The 606-nt window shown below is 42.1% G+C and overlaps 1 non-coding gene across 1 annotated transcript; it reads left to right on the top strand.

Moving 5' to 3' along the window:
- The first annotated feature begins 208 nt into the window (after positions 1 to 208).
- Positions 209 to 315, top strand: LOC133250156 (U6 spliceosomal RNA). Its single transcript, XR_009737260.1, has one exon. It is a non-coding gene; the product is annotated as a U6 spliceosomal RNA (small nuclear RNA).
- The last annotated feature ends 291 nt before the right edge of the window (positions 316 to 606 follow it).

Raw genomic sequence — 606 nt, 5'->3', positions numbered from 1 at the left:
ATTAAGCCACCTATACCTGTCCATAAGCTAGTATATTTATAAACATGTAGCATAATTACTATGAGACTATAACTCCCTGAGGACAGAGCATATTTTCCCTTTCTCTGAGTCTTTCACAAAACCTGGAACAATCTTGGCTCAGCATAGTATTTAATAAGTATTTCTCAGCTGAGTGAACACATGAAAGACATGGTAAGAGAGATTTGTGGTGCTCGCTTCGGCAGCACATATACTAAAATTGGAACGATACAGAGAAGATTAGCATGGCCCCTGCGCAAGGATGACACGCAAATTCGTGAAGCGTTCCATATTTTTGGCTGCGATCCAAAAGTCTACAAATAATAAATGCTGGAGAGGGTGTGGAGAAAAGGGAACCCTCTTACACTGTTGGTGGGAATGCAAACTAGTACAGCCACTATGGAGAACAGTGTGGAGATTCCTTAAAAAACTGGAAATAGAACTGCCTTATGATCCAGCAATCCCACTGCTGGGCATACACACTGAGGAAACCAGAAGGGAAAGAGACACGTGTACCCCAATGTTCATCACAGCACTGTTTATAATAGCCAGGACATAGAAGCAACCTAGATGTCCATCAGCAGATGA

This window comes from Bos javanicus, chromosome 6, assembly GCF_032452875.1.
Source record: "Bos javanicus breed banteng chromosome 6, ARS-OSU_banteng_1.0, whole genome shotgun sequence".
Classification (NCBI taxonomy): domain Eukaryota; kingdom Metazoa; phylum Chordata; class Mammalia; order Artiodactyla; family Bovidae; genus Bos; species Bos javanicus.
This window is presented reverse-complemented; position numbering and strand designations above follow the sequence as displayed.